Genomic DNA, 20,121 nt, shown 5'->3' on the forward strand with positions numbered 1-20,121 from the left:
ATAAACAATTCAGGCTCAAACATTTGAGAGACATTTCTCAGGAAATGGTATCTTTGGACCGGGATTTTAATAATGAGAAGCAATTTTCCTGGTACAAAGAGGTATTTTGGGATTAGTAATAGCAAGAGCAAAAGTATGAAGGATAGAAGAGCATGAAAGATTTGGAAGATGGAGACACACTTGATGATATGAAATAATTCTATCATCTTATTAATCCATGATACCTAGCAGACTGTTTGACATAGAGCTGTTGGATGGATGCATGGATGAATGGAGGGAGGGGCAGATGGAGGGAAGGAAGGACAGATGGAGGGATGGAGGCAGAGATGAATGGGTAGATGAACGGATGGATGGGTGGATGGATGGATGGATGAATTTTACTCTCGCCTCAAGCTCCTTGATGGTTTTGGGGGGCAAGTCTCAGATGACTTTTTCGTACCTCAGACTGGGTTAAACATCCCTTCCTAAGGCTTCCTGCACTTTTGCTCAAAAAGACCAAATATAATCGATGAGCAAACTTGATCCTACAACCCTCAAGAGGCAACTGTGTGAAGAGTGTCTTTGAATTTGTGGTAATACTACAGACCTCAAGAATCCCATAATGAATCTGGCTGTCAAATTTTAGAGGTTGCCAGAACTAATGGGAGAAGAGAACCCTACTTGCAAAGAGCCTCACCTAAGTGTGTTTTCTACCTTCTGGTAGTCAGCCAAACACTGACAATATAAAACAATGGACTCACATCCCTGTCCTTTGGTGTTGCTTTTAGCCTTAAACTGCCACCTCCATTTACGAAGGCCGTCAAGGAAAGAGCCCTCACTCTGATACATTTTGGAGCATAAGCCCTTAATTGCCTTGCACGGTGGACAGTGCTAAATGTTGCAGTTGGGTGCATTTTTTCCCCTTCTTGTTTCTTTCCCCTTTTGATCTTTTTAAAACTGCCTGTTGGATGTTTGGTGCCAAGTTAAAAAAAAAATCAATAAGCCAACACATTACAGCAGCAAGTTTAATATAGCTTACCTTCCTGGAACAGGCCTCAGGGAAAGCGAGAAGCATCACGTTAAAACGGTGCTGAGCTCACATCTCGAAAGATGCCTGGGATGGAAGAGACTTGCTCAGCAAGATTTTGATACCTCCAGATGCAAATGAGACAGCCCCTGCAGGACCAGGCTTGGTGTAAGAGCATATTGAGATACTGTGGTGAAATGATTCTCCAATAAGGTCCGATGGCCATCCTGGGAGTACAAAGATGGCACAGAATGCAAGAAGATCACAACTTCATAGTCACTGGAGGTCTGCTGGAAGGTTAAAGGCAGAACCCATGGCTTGAGTCCTGTGGAGACCTGTCTTGCTACAGAGAACAAACTGCCACAATTTTTACCATGCCATTCTTCACTTCATGAGCAACACACTGAGTTTCTGCTTTTCTTTTCTTCTTTTGAAGAAAGGGCCAAATATGTCAATCATTTTGAATAACTAAGAACAATAATGACTCCATTCATCCATTCCTTGCTTCAACAAATGTTCACTGAAGGTCAATATTGTGATCATTTTTACCACTACATGCTGGAGACATAATGGTGAGCAAACACAGCTCCCATGCTGTCTTCACAGGCTCCTGACCTGGTGGGGGAAGACACAAAAATCGGGTGATCATCCAAATCACTGTGAAATTACAACTGTGATATATGCAACAAAGAAGAAGGGTTATGGCCAACACGTGTTCAGTATTTACTCCATCAGGCTCTTAGTAGGCATTATCTTATTTAAATCTCACAACAGCACTTCCATTTGATGTGTTCATCCAAACTGTAAGTCAATATGAAATGTAGCATTCATCCCAGCCAACTTTAGAAGAAAGGAATTTTGAACATAGAAAAAGGCGTAGATATTGCAGACATCATGGACCCTGTTGCCTCCTCATCCCTGTGCTCATCACAGTAGCTCCGTATCTCAGCAGCAAGGCATGATTCGCTAGTTGTGGACTATGTGCAAACACCTGGGGATGCCACCTCCCACTTCTTGACTGGTCCCTGCCCCCTTGCCCCCCACAGTCTAATGGAGAGGGTACCTGGAGTCCAGTGAAGGAAGCGAACAAAAATGAAGCAAAGAAAACATTACTCTGTTATTCCACCTGAGTCTCTGGGACTCTACTGAATAGAAATTAGATAAGTGTGAATAAAATCCTACAACCATCATGTTTAAAAAACCCAATCACTTAAGCCCATAATCGGTTATTAATTTTTATTAAAAGGGTATGTAGATATTTATTCTGCAACAAGGTATTTACATAGTTTGAAAGGAGAAACACTTTGTAAATAAGAAGCTCCATGACTACACTGATTAGTTGGTCCAGCACTCTGTGCAATGGGTGTTTAACAAGTCATATTATAAATCATCTTTTGAAATGTTAATTAAGTGGTAAAACATTTGCTGAAAGTTAAAAGTTACCAAGGATTTAATTATAACTTTGCGGACACCATTTCCAGTTAATTATATACCCTTCTTATATTCTTGATAAACCACAAAATGCACCCTGTTAATGATCAATTGGTATTAAATTAGCTGGAATTAGTTTTATTAAATCTAAATTAGATTTTTATTTGCGATACAATAAAATAGTGCACCCAGCCCTTGCCACTGTGATTTGGGATATTTCTGTAGAGAGTGATTACCAGATGTCTAATTGGGCAATTAATAGATACAGTTTCCAAATTAACATAATTGGGGGACCTAAAAAGAAAACAAAATGACTATTCAGCCAGCCGACCATCTTTTTTGCATCCTGCCACTCAGTCAGGGATGTCAACCAACCCCTTATTCTTTCAGAAAATTGTGCTTCCCGGGGCTGGCTTCCCACCAAAAAGGGTCGTTATGACCCTTTTTGAAGTGAACAGCTTCAAAGTGCTCCGATGTGGAGACAGCAACTGCCAAGGCCACCCAGACAGGCACCTCTAACAGGCGTTTTTTTGTTTTTTTTTTCCAGTGTGTTCTGCACCCACGGGCAGGTACAGCGAGCCTGCATGGGGCTTACAGAACCACGAAGATAACCAGCTAGATAATGGGGTGTTTACACAGCTGACAGGAGTCCAAACGCACAAACTCATCTCTTTCCAAAAACAATTTGCCAGATGAGTTTAGTTTGATGTTCCAAAGCTTTTTCATTTTACTATTTAATATACCACAGAAGGGATCAAGACTTCACCTCTCCATTTCTACTATCTACTTAAATCCCTTCGTAACTGCTTTCTCAACATGTTCAGTGCATAGTCTGAAAGTGTGTCCTCTGCCATCTGTATTCTTTTAAGAGATGGTCCTGCCCCATACATGTAAGTAGGCTTCGTTCACATCCAAGCTGTAAAAAGGAGCATCAGCTGCTTTGTTCACTCTGGGTACCCAGGCTTCACTTTGATTTTGTTTGTCTAATAGTTTTCTTAAAACTCAGGATACTGTTAGTAACAACAACACACAAAAATTAATAAGCAAACAAAAATTGGTGAGAATTACTGGAAACAAATCGATAAGCTCCTTATATAATACACACACACACACACTTACATACGTATTTAAAAAAAGAAAGAGAATTCACACTACTGAGTTACATAAAGTTTATAAAGAGGTAGTGAGGAGTACATCATGTTCCATTTGTACTCATGGCCTCATCATGACACTCTGCTATTCACTTCTTCCAGGGACACTGGTGAAACTGGGCAGGATGGGCTATTACAGTTCAGTGCTGTTTTTATTGCTAGTCCCTTTCTCTTAGCTGCTTCCCAATGGTATGTTGGTCCACCCCATCCCTCACTCATTAAATGGATCTATGTTTTCAATCACTTCTCCCTTTTGGAGCTCATTCATTCATTTAGCAAACAGACATAAACTGCCTGCTTTGCCCAGCTGTGCACTTAGACATGGGCATACACAGAAGTAGACAGGTTGATCACCATCCCTATTCTCATGGGGTGCTGTCTGAGTGGGAGAAACAGACTGAAGGGATAAATATGTATAATTATAAATTACCATAAGTGCTCTACAAGGCAAGAAGAAGTGAGAGCTATATGGAAAATAACAAGGAAATCTTTAATTAGGCAGATAAGAAAGGCGTGTTTGAAAACAGGTGATTTAAGTTGAAAGCTGTGTGGAAGAAAGTGTGATACGGGCAGGAGGAACAAGATTCAAATGGGCCTTGAGGTGGTTATTGAAGAAACTTAAGTGAACCTGAAGAACAGTGTGACTGTGACATGGTGAACAAGGGGGGAGGTGGCATGAGTTGAGAATTGGAAGGGGAGAGGAAGCGGAGAGGAAGGGGCAGACAACAAAGGTGACTCAGGAACATGAAAGGAGCAGCTGGAGAATTTGAAGTTAAGCCATGGAATGACCCGATCTGCTTGGGCTTTGCAATCTTCAATCATGCTATCATGCTGATCGGTGGAGAATGCACAGGAAGAAGGCCAGAGGTGGGAAAGCTGACCGGAAGCTGTTGAAGTTCTCCAGGAGAGATGGTGGCCTGGAGTGAGGTATCGACGGTGGGAGTGGGAGAGGGGGATAATAAGAAAGAACCAAAAGGATGGGCTGGATAAGGGACTGAGGCTAGAGAAAAACTCAAGAAGTCTCCTAGGATCTGGGTTGAGCAACTGAGTTTATTTGCTCACTTAACATGTATTCCTTGGGCACTTAGTATGTGCCCGATTTTGGATGTTAGGAAGGTGGACCTGACAGCAAAGATGTCATGCTCTTGTGAAGTTAACACCCCTTGAGAGGAGAGTTGAAAGGCTATTGCAAAGAATTCCTTCTCTTTCCAATCATTCAAAATCTGGTTTTAGGAGTATAGGACTTTTATCAGCTACAATGCTGACACAATTTGCTTTGGCAATGATTGTGACTTGCTCTCTTCCAATACAAATTCAGTTTTCTCCAAAATGACTTTGCTTCTCTCCTGCTGGTATGTGAAGGATTTCGGAGACCTCTTGGCACCCTCATATTACAAATGATGACTAGGTCTAGGGTCACCTCTGTGTGACTGGGGTGGTTCCATCAAATAGCCTTCTGTCACTTCCAGCCCAAGCTGCTGAAGCCACATATAAGACTCTTCATTTGGGGCCTTGACGATCTATCATAGAAGGACTTCACAATGGATTCTACATTTTTGTTTTAAATAGTTTCTTTCTAATTATTTCAATGATATGGGCTGCGTACATAAATTCTGGAAAATAAAAAAGGAAATAGAAGTATAATCACTTAGGATTCCATTCAAGGTTTTGTAAAGTAGTTTTATAATTCTGATGGCTTCTTTATATGCATATTTCAAGGAAGTTTTGATTCTAAAAAACCTACTTTTGAATTTAACAATAACAAAATTTGTTTTTAAGGTATTTTTCATAGATATGAATTTAATTCTTTGGATATGTAAAGTTATTTTCAGCATATCACTACCATAAGTATCATTTCCAAAAAGGTCTTTATGCATGAACTTCTTGTGTTCATTTTTATGTGTATCCTGGAAGTGGAATTAATGGGTCAAAAGTTAGGAATGTTTTAAAGGCACATGATACATATTGCTAAAATGTTCCTAAAAGGGTTGTGCTAATTAACACTCCCTAGCGAAATGCAGAAAGAAGTTAAGCCAAACTCTTTCAAGCATCATTTTCTCTTCTCTCCTGTCTTTTAAATTTTTAATGTGTGTTAATTAGATGGGTGAAAAACTGCCTCTCATTTTTGCAATTGCCTCTTTTTTAATTTTTATTAGAGAGGTTGAAAATCCTCTCCCCACCCCACAAAGTGCCTGTTAATCATTTCTAATACCTCTTTTGTGAATTGTTTTGTTTATGTCCTTTACTTCTCTATTACGGGGCTTAGTTTTTCATTGGTTTTTCTTTCCTTGTTTATTTACATGAAATCTTTATATATGTGGCATCACAGAGTTCTCTTCTCCTTTACTGGCTCTGTCCTTCCTAGCCTCACCCCTGGTGAAGAGGGGTGTGTTTAAATGTCCCAGTACATCAATTTCTATAAAAATGATCAATGTAAGTGAGATAGTTTTTTTTTTTCAATGAATTAATCCACTAGTTAAGAAACTCTAAAAGTCAGAAGTTTATCCCACCAGGAACTGTAGGGAAACACATGCAGTAAGCTCTGCCATTGTTACGGATTCACTATGCCTTCCCAGGATGAGATCCAGGAGGACACTCCACTGCTTTGGAGTGCACTCTCTCCAACACCGATCATGTGAGTGAGGCAGGAAGAATAAGGAAGTTCTAGATATTTGTAGGAGGAACAAAAATAGGGAACTGAGTTTGACACCTGAGAGTCTGTGGAGATTAAGCGACTTTGTGATATACCTGTGATTTGTCATGACCACAAGCATCCTGTTGCTGCTGCTGAACTGTGGCATGCATGTGCACAACGAGTGACAATGACCCCTCCACTGGGGGCGCTAGAGGACTCCTAGTAGATGCTGACTCTATATGGAGTATCCACAAGAGAAAAATCAGACTGTGCCTGCACACAGAGGTAACAGAGCATGCATAATAAATATTATGTAGAGTTCCTAGAAAATCCCTATTTTCAGAACCCCACATGAGTATTTTTGCCCAAATTATAACCACGCATAAGAATCGGAGCCCCATATCTGCCCTGGGTGACTCAGATTCTCTGAGTTCACCCACACCTCTTCTGGAGTGTGTACTTTCGCTTGGCAATAAAACTTCTTCTGCTATGCTTTACTCTGACTCGTCTTTGAATTCTTTCTTGCATGAAGTCAAGAACCTGCTGGTGGGGCGCCTGGGTGGCTCAGTTGGTTAAGCAATTGCCTTCGGCTCAGGTCATGATCCTGGTGTCCCAGGATCGAGTCCCGCATCGGGCTCCCTGTTCAGCAGGGAGTCTGCTTCTCCCTCTGACCCTCCTCCCTCTCACTCCCTCTCATGCTCTCTGTCTCTCGTTCTCTCTCTCGCAAATAAATAAAATAAAATAAAATAAAATAAAAAAAGAACCTGCTGGTGGTTGAAGTCTCAGGCACCAAGAACTCCCCCAGCCTCCCATATCAGGAACTGATGGGGGTTCAGTCCAGGACTCACATGGAACCAGAGAACTAGAAAAGGGGGGAATGTGGCCTTAGGAACTGCACCTCCCCAAAACCAATGAAAACCAATACAAATGCAAATAAACAAATACCATCAACAAAATGCATAAACTAAGAGCTATTTTCACTTTTAAACACTAAGTCATTTAATGATTGGCTATCAGCAATTAGTGTTTTTTTCCAGAAACAGGTGAAGCTGGAATATCCTTCTAACCACTGTGCCCATACAGCTCCTTTTTGTCCATAATCAAGCAAAGAGGAGTGACTGTTGATTGCTTTTTTCTTTCTGTCTCCAGGAATTCTGCCCTTAGCTGAGTCTAAATTATAGGTGATCTCAATTGTAAGGATTCCTCTGAATTCCTTTATATACCTATCTATCTATCTGTCAACCTATTGATATATCTATTGGTTTATCTGTGATAGTTCATTTTATGTGCCAACCTGACTGTGCCATGGAGTATCCAGATATGTGGTTCAACACCACTCTGGATATGTCTGTGAGGGGTTTCTAGATGGGATTAACATTTGAATAAGTAGACTGAGTCAAGCAGATTGACCTTCCTGATGTGGATGGGCCTCATCCAATCCTTGAAAGGCCTAAATAGAACAAAAAGTCTGAGTAAGGGAGAATTCACTCTCTCAACCTATCTTCAAGCCGGGACATTGGCCTTCTCCAGCCCTTGAATTATACTTTACATCCCAGGTCTCCTAGAATCTCAGGCCTTCAGACTCAGACACCTATTGACAGGTTATTCTGTTTTGCTGATGATCTGTTCATGAAGGTATGTGCTTTGAGTGTGAGTATGTGCCATTTTTGTAATAGGCCAAGGAGTGAACCCTGACTCTTGTAAGGGTAATTGGCTGCTGCAGTGTGGCAGGGCTGGGGTCACTGGACAGAGCCACCTAATTTTGGGTCCCAACTCCATGGTTACTACGATTCCCACTAAGCCCACCATGTAACTTAAATGTATTGTTCTTCCTGTAAGGTGTAACAGTTTTCTGTTACTGCTATAACACATTATCACAAACACGATGGCTTGAAACAACACAAATTTATTATTCTAGTGTTTTATGGGTGATTAAGTCTGACTGGGCTAAAAGCAAGGTATTGATAAGGCAGTGTTCTTCTGGAGGCTTTAGTAAAAAGTCTGTTTCCTTAACTTTTCCAGCTTCTCAAAGTTGCTCACATCCTTTGGCTCATGGCTCTCCTTCTGCATCTTCAAAGACAGCAATGTTATTCTCCTCTGACAATTTCATAGTCACATCTCCCTCCCTCTGACCACAGCCATCCACCTGGATGATCCTGGATGAACTCTCCATCTCAAAGTCCTTAACCATATCTGCAGAGTCCCTTTTGCTATGTAAGGTAACATATTCACAGTTTCCTGGAATTGGGACGTGGACATCTTGGGGGGTAGGAGTGTTTTGTTCTGACTACCTGTCTTAGTTCAGGCTGCTATAACAAATGCCAGAGACTGGGTGGCTTTTAACAATGGAAATTTATTTCTCACAGCACTAGAGGCTGTAAGTCCCAGATCAGGATGCCAGGATAGTCAAGTTCTGTTGAGGGTCCTCCTTCAGGTTGCACATTGCTGATTTCTCCTTATACCCTCACATGATGGAGAGCAGAAAGAGGAGCAGCAAGCTCTCAAGTGGTTCTTAAAAGGACACTAATCCCATACATGAGGGTTCTACCCTCATGACCTCATCCAATCGTAATTACCTCCCCAAAGCCCCAGCTCCCAATACCATCACGTTGTGGGGTGTGGTTTCAATGTATGGATTTTGGAGAGACACAAACACCTGCTCCATAGCCCTACCACAGGAGGTAAACTCCATTAAGAAGGGAAAAAATGCATTCTATATTTAGGGTAGATTCTTGGTGTAAGGTCATCAACTTGTGGTCCTGAGCAAGACTTCTGATCTCCTAAGATGTTACATACTGGAGTATTAAACATGATACAGAAGAAAATGTATAGACTTGATTTAAATGCTTACAGTGAAACTCCTTTGTGTGTGGACTCAGAAGAATGGCCACACCTCCATGATTGGCCTCTCAAAGAATTCTAGACACCACTCCAGTCTTCCTTGGAGTGGGATAATAAGGCTGCTTATGCAAGGTTCCTAGTGTAGTCAGAGTCTCAAAAATATGCAGTCCCTCACTCACCCCAGAGACTTCCATTCTCCTTTGGATTCCCCTGGACGGTAGGCCAGTCTGCTCCCACATTTCTGCATCTTCCCTTTTGCCATCCCCAATTTCTTAGAGAAGGGATAACATTGAGGACTTTGATTACCCTAGCCCAATGACTAAAATTTGCACACTGAAATCTAGATTTATTTCTGTGCCTGCCTACCCAAAATCTCAAAATTGCCATGTCCGAAATCAAATTCATTGTTTTCCCCATACTACTTACCAAGCCTGAGGCCCTTTGGGGACCTATTGAGACTCTTATTACAGTTAATGGCCCCGGCAGTTACCTTTCTCTCCCACAGGTCACCTGCCTCCTTACTAGTTGTGGAATTCTTCCACTTATTCAACACCCCCCTGGTATGAGCAGCAACCCTCATCTGTTGCCTTTAGTGGCCACCTAAATGGCATCTCCATACTACCTCTCACACCTGTCAACACATTTTCCAGAAAACAGCCGGGATTATTTTTTCAAAATAAGCATCTGGTTGTGTCATCTCCTCTGATCAAAAAAAAAATTCAATTCCAGCAGGATCTGGGTCATGCTTGACCTGGGCAAGCCCTGGAGTCACCTTCAGCAAACATCCCTTCACTCAATGCTTTCAGCCATGCAGAATGTCGTGTATAGTTCACCCTGCTAAGATTTTGTTGTCCTTAAGGAAGTTTGTGATTGTGTTCTCATGAAGGTGAGGGAATCTGTCCGTTTAGGATTATAGCTTCTGCACATAGCACAGGCATGGCATGCAGAAGCCCTCAAATGTGTTATTATATATTATTTGCCTAATAAATGCATGAAGTCTATAGTTTCAACTGAGGTTGCCCTATATCACCTTCACATATATTACTGTGTATATATTACTGCAAAAGCTTAACAGGTTTCTCTCTCTCTCTCTCTCCCCACAGGGCCACCAGAATGTGCTCCCAAATGCACAAATCTGATGATGCTAATACTCTCTCTCCCTCCCTCTCTCTCTCCTATATATATATATATATATATATATATATATATATATATATGCAATGAGTATGGTTTTCTGTTACCTACTGAGAGTATCCTAACATCCCTAGACTTCATTCATAGCATTTCCTACCTGATTCCCCTCCTTTCTCCTCCACACATCCATAATGTGGCCAATCTAATCTGGTCACTGTTGCTGGGATTTGATGCTGAAACTTTCAAGCTTACCTTTCCCTCTGCTGCCCTAGTTGCCCTTCTTCCCATCTCTTCGTGTCCTGAGCTTACCCATAGGCTAAGCTCCCAAACCAGCTCTGCTAGTAGTCTGTTTTCATCCTCCCCAGTGATTCATCCTCTCTCCAGCCTGTAAATGCTCACATCTCTCTCCACCACTCACACAGGGCAGCAGGATTGAGCTGTAACATGCACACGTCCCATTCATGCATCTCTTCCAGCCAGGTAATACATGTTCACTGAGCTTCCATAGCTTCCATTATACAGCAGGCACTATGGATATAAGGATGGAGAAACATAATCCCTGCCCTCAAGGAGCTTACACTCTAGTGAGCAATAGATAAGCAAGTAGTAACTGAATGTAGTCTTCAAAGTACTATGATCAGCCCAAATTGTCTATAAACTCTAGAAGAAATAACTCCCTCATATTTTTGACATCCCCTTCACTTACATGTATCTTAGTGAAGAAGCATTGTACAAAAAATAATCAAGCCCTCAGGGGCTTGTGGTAGAAAATGTAACTCTCTCTGTGTCTAAATGCAACAAGATGTAGCAAAGACTATAGCATTTGATAAAGTCCTGCATATTAAGGTATTTCTGCATCAGGAATAGAGCCAGACCCAGTCCCTGCAGGCCCATCCCATGTCTGTCATTAACAGCCAAATGACTACACTCTTTACTCGGAATAATGAATAGCAATGCTGATTGCCAGTATGACACATGACAGCCAAAACCATCCCGAGAGGCACTTTGCGAATACTGCCTTAATGCAGTGTTGTCTTCATCAAATAATTCTTTATCAATTTCTTATGGTTTAAAAAAAAATGATGTTTGCATTAACTGCCCCTAAGGAGAGGTGTTAGCCGTGGCAGCTTTATTATGCCTTTGTCCAAGTCAACCATGATGACCCAGATCCTGCTGGAATCATTTTTAGAGAAATAACCCCAAAATACGATCAACAAATTAGATCATATATATGCATTTAAAAATATTAAATGATTTTTACAAGGCAAAAATGAGAAAAATTGCAGCAAATGTGAGAGGTTAGACCGTATCCTCATTTCTTGTATTTTCTAAATATATGCCTCCTTGGCTTAGAGTCTCCTGTTTCATCTACCTAGACTGCTCTCTCCACACTGTTTCCCAGGCAGGCACATGGCGTCCTCAGCTCGTGCCCCCGCCATGACCACACCACACTTCTCAAGCTCCTTATAGACTGTACTGCACTATCTTGTGAACTCAAAACAGGCAACGGTCAGGTCCCTTCTTTCTCTATGTCCCTGCAACATGCTGTAGGTGTGTGTCTAATGAAGGAAGAGTTCATTCCAGTTGGTTGGAAAACTAATAATTAAGTGGTAAAAGGAGAGAAGATATCAATACTCTCCACAATAGATAACACAATTTCACAGTAAACATTGGAAATACAATATTTAAAGTTATTAATAAAAATGATGATGAAAACAAACTTATCACTACTAAATAAACATGGTCTTAGAATGATAATGCCAGATGCTATAGAACTCATGGTGAAACTGGGATGGATCACCACTGCACTTAAGCATGATGGTGCATATAGTTTTATTTATGCTAGGAAAGCACTTGGAGATGAATTAGTAAATCATGGCATATAAATCCAATAGAACATTCCACAACAATTAATGATAGTTTTGAAGACTATTCTAACATGAAACTGTTTGTGAAACTGTATATTCCATAATACACAAGAGTTGCAAAGAAGACAGAAACAGTTTGATTTTGGATATCACACTATGGGTGAATTTTTAATATGTTTTATATTTATTAGTGTGTTGTACCACTTTAAGAGCATAAAAATTGATCATCTCTTTCAGGGCTATGTTCTAAAGCTCCATATTAAAATACAACATGATCTCTAGCAATTTCATTTCTGCACGGTATTGTGACTCAACACATTTTTTTTTTTAATTTTGAAAATATCCCTTTCACCTTCTCACATAAATACTGTATGTATGTGGTTATGAATCTGTGTGGTTGTGACTAGTTTATTGTATTTACGTAAAGAAGAAAAAGTTACAGGTAGATTCCAATAAAGATGGGAGATTGAAGATATACATATATTTTGTCTCCTCAAAATCCAATTAAAATGACAATAAAGGGTTTCTTTAAAAGGCATAAATAAGAAACAGAGAATGAAAGATGGGGCAACATCCACAAAATTTTGTAAACTGGAAAGCAGGTGCTTAAGTAGTAATTGGCTTGATCGTACTGAGAAAAGTGAATCAAGCTGGTAATAGGGAAATTTGAGAAGTAACCCAATTTAGACCATAGAACCCTCATATGGATCAGGATTAGACAGCACGTTTGAAAGTGAAGGTGAAGATAATAGTTTTAAGGAGCAGGACCACTGCTAAATGTGTGCCTGAGAAACAGCTGGATTTTCAGATTGCTTCCCCCACCCTGCTGACCAACTTTTTCTCCTCTGTACCAGCCTAAGACTAGAGTTTTATTCTCTATTGAATATAAAGCAAAGGTTCTGCTTTGCAAAATAAGAAACCCTATAAAATGAATGTGTATATTTGCCTTTTTTTCCAATGCAAATTTTTTAATTTAAATTCAATTAGCCACCATATAGTACATCATTAGTTTCAGATGTAGTGTTCAATAATTCATCAGTTGCCTATAACACCCAGTGCTCATCATATCACGTGCCCTCCTTAATGCCCATCACCCAATTACCCCATCCCCTCACCCACCTCCCTTCCGGCAACCCTCAGTTTGTTTCCTATAGTTAAGAGATTCTCATGGTTTTTCTCCCTCTCTGGTGACTTTCCATTCAGTTTTCCCTCCCTTCCTCTATGGTCCTCTGCACTGTTTCTAATATTCCACATATGAGTGAAACTATATGATAATTGTCTTTCTCTGGTTGACTTATTTCACTCAGCATTATACCCCCCAGTTCCATCCATGGCGATGTAAATGGTAGGTATTCAACCTTTCTGATGGCTGAGTAATATTCCATGGTATATATGAACCACATTTTATTTATATTTTCACCTTTTAGAGCCACCAAACAACGCCTGGGGTGAAAGACTGAAAGGTGAGTTGGAGCCAGAAGGCAGGAAAACCAGTTAGCCAACTTGTAAAAACTGGGTAGGAGGTCCTTTGGATAGGGAAGCGCTGGGGAGATATTTTTTGGGGAATAGAAATTACAGGCCTTAGTAAGTGATTGGTTGCAGGGGTGGGGCAGAGAGGAATAAGTCAAGGAAAATTCCCAGAGCACTGGGTGACTTCTATATGGTCTCTTCCTTTCTCTCTTTCCTTCCCAATTATTTTAATTGTCTCAATATTTTTATGATAAATCCTGGTAGCTCAAAACTTTGGAAAGGAAGTGGAAAAAGCCTGCCTCAGCAATCATTTCACCAACCTTCTTCTACTCCAAACTCCATAGCAGGAGTGAATTTTAAGGAAACTAGGGAGAGAATAGACTACCATTTTGGGTGAGGTGCTTTTAAACCAGGTGGTAGCAACTTAGGATTTCACTTATTGAATATGTAAATGCAAAGTGATTGCTTTTTCTGTGCACACTAACCACTTGTACTATGTGCTATCTGGAGCAATGATTCCATTTGTCTTTGTTATATAAGTCATTTGGAGAATAACAACTCACCCTAGCAACAAACCTGTCCTCAGTATAATTCTCCATCCAAGTTGTTGATAATTCTTGGGTAATATTGTTGGAGAACAGGGCACAGGGAGAGAGAAAGATCAAGTGAATTCTTGCTTCACCTAATCTGGGCAGCCCTTCTTTTAAGTGGCATTTACTGGTATTTGACAGTAGAATGAAGCACATTTTAATGTCATGTAACCTTTTAAAAAACACCATTGCTTATATTTTTATGTCTTTCCTGTAATTGTAGAAGGAATCAAGAAATGAAGAGATTGACCTTAACAATGGTTGAGTATGGCACCTAGACTCAGTTTATCCATTACAAAGATAACAAGCCTCATTACTGTAGCCAGTTCCTGAAAGCCACATGCAATTGAGCCTTAAAAAAAAAAATCCCTTTTCATTATGGCCAGGGAACAACTGCAGAATATCTGCATGGCTAATGCTGCCACATCTTTTTTTTAGGAGAACAGCTGGTAGCTCGATGGCTTTTTTCCCTTAAAACAAAAAAAAAAGTGCCTCTTGCTCTGAAGTTTTAGCAGAAAGCTGCTGCTTCATTGAGTCATGTCACATATTTTATGGTGCTAAACTTTGCTGTAGGAGTTGAGAAACAAAAATGAAAGAAAATTGAGGCACTATATGAATTGGTGGCAGTGAACAGAAAGTAATGGGTGGGCATAAAATGCAGCATCCACTGAGAGTGAAGGGTGCATAGTCCCCGTTGACATTCGGAACTTGAACATTAGAACAATTTCAGATGCCTGGAGGAACGATAATGCTCAGCACAGGGTTTATCGGTGGTAGTATGATGTGATCATGGGTTTCTGGTGCAATTTCAGGGGAATGGAGTGTGGAAGAGAATGAACTCAGATGAAAAGGCTTTGACTCTGAAAGAAGATCAGAAATGATGTGATAGATTCCTTAGAAATGAGAAACAAAAGTCACTATGATACTTTCCACATGGTCACAGGCATGAATGCAATAATATGCACCTGTCTTTAATACATAAGAAGAGAAATAACTCTGTCCCATGATTTTATTAAAAGGGAGACAGTACATCTAAGTAATTAATAAAAAAGTATTAATATAATTTATATATAAAGAATATTTATAAATAATCAAGAAAGAACAACCTATGATACATAAAGAAATGACAGAAATACTGAACATTACACAAGAAGAAATCCACCTAGTGAATAAACATTTAAAAGGTTTAGCCTGAGTAATAAACAAAGAGTGGTAAGTAGAACAACTATGAGGTATCATTTTGTATCCTTTATTCTGATAGAAAATGCTAACACAAAAGGTGCATTGGAATGGTCCTGCTTTTATACAGCTGATGGCAATAAATTTTTATAAATCTCTTTCTTGGAAGGAATTTGTCAAGAGCTATAAATACATTCCTATGTGGTAATCAACACCGGGGATCTTTCCTGGGTTTTATAATCCAAAATGCAGGAGAAGGTGTATGAATGGAAATTGCTAATTTGTGTGTGTGTGTGTGTGTGTGTATTTAAAGTTGGAGGCAGCCTTAATATCCAACACAGAACAGGTTAGATAAATGGTGACATATCCATTGCCTAGATGAATTACTGAACATTCTAATGATGACAACTTTGTAGCAACATGAAAAGTATTTATAATATCCAATTAGGTGGAAAATAAATAATAAGAATATTTAATAGGAACTATACAGCTAACATTTATATAGTATTCTTTATTGCCAGCCACTTTATTAAGCACTTTGCATTGACTATCCTATTGAATCTTCGTTAACAGCCCCATGAGGTCAACATCCCATTTACGGACAAGGGAACTTTGACTTAGAGGGGTTAAGTTACTTGCCTAAGGTGACAGAGGGAGAAGTAGACTGAGGTATTCTAGTCTTAGCTCTGGAGTTCTTAACCAATACTCCACATCACCCTTTCTGTGAGAACAGAAGAAAGCACTGGACAAGAACATGAAGAAATTAAAATAAGCATATTCAACTGGTGGGATTGTCACCCAAATTTCTTAGATATTAGATTTTCATTCTGGCAATACAAATCATTCTTTAAAATCCATATTTCTAATGAAAAGCAGATGGAATCAAATTACTGCATTAAATGGATGTAATGAAGGGGAATGGCACCTTGGTCTCATTCATTCTTCCCCAAGTGCTGGGGAAAAAGAAGCTCTAGCCATTGGCCTCAACCGTATGTTATAGTGGAGAAGGATGTGCCAGCTAATTACCCTACTGCAGGGATCTCAATCCCAGCACTATGGCATTTTGAACTGGAAATTTCTTTGTTGTGGGGGTGTCCTGTCCTGTGATTTGTAGGATGCCTAGCAGCATGCCAGCTTCTATCCATCAAATATCAGTAGCACATTCCCTCCAATTTGTGACAACCAAAAATGTTTCCAGACATTGTCAAATGTCTCCTTGGGGGCAAAACCATCTTTGATTGAGAAGCACTGCCCGAGGTATTCATTTCCTTTCATTTGGTCTCCTTGGTCTCCACATGGCCTTTTGATATTAATATGGTTATCTAGGGTGGTTTTTCTACTGAAAAGAGGACCTCCAATCAGCTAACACAAGGATCACCCTAGGACAATGATATTTCTATTTCTCAAAGAATGCTGACCACTAACATTTATATGGATCAGTTAGCCTATTGAAAATTTCTCACTTTTGGGGTGCCTGGGTGGCTCAGTCGTTAAACATCTGCCTTCAGCTCAGGTCCTGATCCCAGAGTCCTGGGATCGAGCCCTGCATCGGGCTCCCTGCACCATGGGAAGCCTGCTTCTCCCTCTCCCTCTCCCCCTGCTTGTGATCCTGCTCTCACTGTGTCTTTCTGTCAAATAAATAAATAAAATCTTAAAAAAAAAAAAGAAAATTTCTCACTTTTAAGTTCATTCTCCAAGGACAGCATGGGACACTACCCCAGCACTTAGAGCCTGACATCTAGTAGACCATGTTTTCACATTTACTAGGTGGGAGTAATCTTGCCTCTTTGAACCTCAATTTTATGATCTTGAAATGGGGATAATAATAATAATAGCTAGTTTGAAGAGTTGTAAGATTAGAAAAGAAAGCATACAAAATCATAAGAAATTTTAGGGTAGGGGCGCCTGGGTGGCTCAGTTGGTTAAGTGACTGCCTTCGGCTCAGGTCATGATCCTGGAGTCCCTGGATCGAGTCCCGCATCGGGCTCCCTGCTCGGCAGGGAGCCTGCTTCTGCCTCTGACCCTCCCCCCTCTCATGTGCTCTCTCTCTCTCATTCTCTCTGTCTCAAATAAATAAATAAAATCTTAAAAAAAAAAAAAAGAAATTTTAGGGTAATCCCAATGAGCTTACAAGGTACAGTGGGAGGGATACAGAGACAAATATAAAGGCAGTTCTGGGTGAGAGGATCTGAGGATTTCCCTGCTCCAGATTAGCTTTTCCCAGCAGATGTTTCCTTAGATAGCTCCTAGTACCTCTCTCAGCATTACATTCATCATGGTTTAAGTGATTTTCCATCAAGACTCTAGGTTATGAGGGCAAGGACTAGGTCATTGCAATATATATCTCTAGTATCTGGCACAATGTCTGGCTTACATTAGGCATTCAAAAGGCAATTTTTAAAATAATCAAGTGAATAAATAACGGTGGAATGTACAGAGTGTGATGAAAAGAGAAAAGAGGAGGGAGTAATTAACTCTGCCTAAATCAGGGGCAGAAAGGCAGACAAGAAAATTTGGCTACATTTGTGTTGGGTCTTGAAAGATGAGCAGAGTTTCTCCAGGCAGAACTAAATATAAAGGATGTTCTAGGCAACAGATAGTACATGAAATGGCTGGGCTGTGAAAAGTCTGTGTCCCATCTTAAATGGTTTGGAATTCAACCTGAAAACCACAGAGGAGCTCATTGAGAGGTTTAAACGTAGAACTGTCACTCTCAAATTCATAAATGTTACCATGCATTCTCTGATGATATTTTTATAAAGCTTTTTTAAATGTAGAAAAGATTAAGCATATATAAGAGTAGGAGGAACAATATAATGAACCTCCATGTATCCATCACTTAGTTTCAAAATATATTAGCTCATAGCAATCTTTATTTCATTTATATCCCTACTGACCTTCCCTGCCTGGCTAATTCTGAAGCAAGTTCCAGACAACAATTTATTTCATATGTAAATATCTCATTATGTATCTCTAAAAGAAAAGAACTATGACTTCAGCACAACTATATCATTATCAAACTCCTCTCCCCTCCTCTCCCTCTCCTTCCCTCTCTCTGCCATTCCCTAACCTATTTCTTCTTCCATTTTTGCCTCTTTCTCCAATTCTCCAATTTATTTGTTGAAGAAAACAAATCCTTTGTCTTACAGAATTTCCCACATCCTAGATTTTCTTGATTCTATCTCCATGATGTCATTGAACATGTTACTCTGTTTCTTCCATTGTCTCTAAGTTGGAAGTTTGATCCAGAGGCTTGATTAGATTCAGGCATGATTTTGTTTTTTCAAGACAACTTCACAGGTAGTGTGTAAGCCATTGGGAGGTTCTTAATGTCTGATTGTCTCTCTTTCTGTGATATTAACAACCCATTAATGATCATTTCTTGGATGTATTATTTCATTAGGGGTAAAAATTGCTAGCACTGCATCATTCCATATTCACATATTAATGGAAATATTGTACAAAGAGAAATTGTTCCTTATAGACTCCATTACCCTGAGATACACAGTTTATACAGGAAAGGCTTTATTCCTTTCCTTTATTTACCACTACTCAGAATAAATCAACTGGTTCCCTAACACCATCCAAAAGTAATCAAAGTGTAGTGTGTCTTAAATATAATTATGGCCTCATGGATGAACTCAAGTGTATTTGATATATTTCATTCCATTGCTATTATTACCCTTATTATCTTACTGCCTTTTACCAGTGAACTCAATTTGACTCCTGAGTTCTTTTGCCATGACAGATTGACTAGAAGCCTTTGAGAGTTCCCTTGTTCTGTGGTGTGATAAGATGATTCAGACTTCATCTTGTACCAAGAACCTTCTTGGTTTTTTTTGTGTGTGTTTTTTTCTTTTTTTTAATGGAAAATAGTACTTAGAGACCATACTCTATATACCTAAAGTCCTCATTGCTATTGAGTTGACCATTGTTTCTACTTCTTTGAAAATAACAGAACTAAGATATACATTGCTTTACAGGTGAAATACACTATGGATTTTAACTTAGGACTACAAAGTTTTGGGTTTTTTTTTTTTTAAGATTTTATTTATTTGAGAGAGAGAGAATGAGAGAGAGTACATGAGAGGGGGGAGGGTCAGAGGGAGAAGCAGACTCCCCGCTGAGCAGGGAGCCCAATGCGGGACTCGATCCAGGGACTCCAGGATCATGACCTGAGCTGAAGGCAGCCGCTTAACTAACTGAGCCACGCAGGTGCCCCAAAGTTTTGGGTTTTTTAAAAAAGATTTTATTTATTTATTTGAGAGAGAGAGAGAGGGGGAGAGGGATAAGCAGACTCCCCATTGAGCAGGGAGCCAGACTTGGGGCTCTATACCAGGACCCTGGGATCATGAGCTGAAGGCAGCTCATAACATACTGAGCCACCCAGGCGCCCCCAAAGTTTTTACTTAATTTCTTTAATAGTGTATCTTTATCTCCTTACTCTTACGTTGAAACTCCTGGTTCCCAGTATCACTATACACTTAATTTTCCCACGATAATGCAACAGTCTCATAATAATGATACCAACATTACCACAAAATAAGATTACCAAAAAGAATTGAAGATTTTTTGGAATTAACTTTGTATATCTTATTAGAGATGTACAATTAAACCACTGTGTTTTAAAGTTATTGAAATCATTCCTGTCTGTGCTAACATGAACAACTTAATACACCATTAATTTATTTTACTTTTCATATCACTTTTAGAAAGTCCTTTCTAAGAGTTAATTTTGTTTCATAATTATTAAGAGAGTGATATATTTCCCGAGTCAAGCCTATACAGTAAGTCATGTTCAATCCAGAATTTAGAT

The 20,121-nt window shown here is 39.7% G+C and overlaps 1 long non-coding RNA gene across 1 annotated transcript in view; it reads right to left on the reverse strand.

Moving 5' to 3' along the window:
• The window catches only part of LOC135362845 (uncharacterized), a 332,331-nt gene that overhangs the window by 20,756 nt on the left and 291,454 nt on the right, over positions 1–20,121 (reverse strand). The window contains exon 4 of the long non-coding RNA XR_010408194.1: positions 1,019–1,621. This is a non-coding gene — a long non-coding RNA (uncharacterized LOC135362845). The remainder of the gene's footprint in view (positions 1–1,018; positions 1,622–20,121) is intronic.

This window comes from Mirounga angustirostris, unplaced genomic scaffold (genome assembly GCF_029215605.1).
Source record: "Mirounga angustirostris isolate CCGP_5_RB_7025 unplaced genomic scaffold, mMirAng1.0.hap1 SCAF_16, whole genome shotgun sequence".
NCBI classification, from domain to species: domain Eukaryota; kingdom Metazoa; phylum Chordata; class Mammalia; order Carnivora; family Phocidae; genus Mirounga; species Mirounga angustirostris.